Here is a 219-nt window from a genome sequence, read left to right on the forward strand (position 1 = left end):
GGAGAAAGATGAGGCTTTCTACTCCCGTAAAGATTTACACCCTCGGAAACCCTGTACAGGGTCGCTATGGGTCGGACACGACACGATGGCACTTAACAACAACAACAACAGCTACATGTCAGATGGGTACAAAATGTCCATATATAGAGAGATAGCTAATTGACAGAGTAGAGCATAATTTCCATACACAGAGTTCAAGCTACATGGCAGATGTGTCCA

Source organism: Chrysochloris asiatica, unplaced genomic scaffold (genome assembly GCF_000296735.1).
Source record: "Chrysochloris asiatica unplaced genomic scaffold, ChrAsi1.0 scaffold00413, whole genome shotgun sequence".
In the NCBI taxonomy this organism is placed as follows: Eukaryota; Metazoa; Chordata; class Mammalia; order Afrosoricida; family Chrysochloridae; genus Chrysochloris; species Chrysochloris asiatica.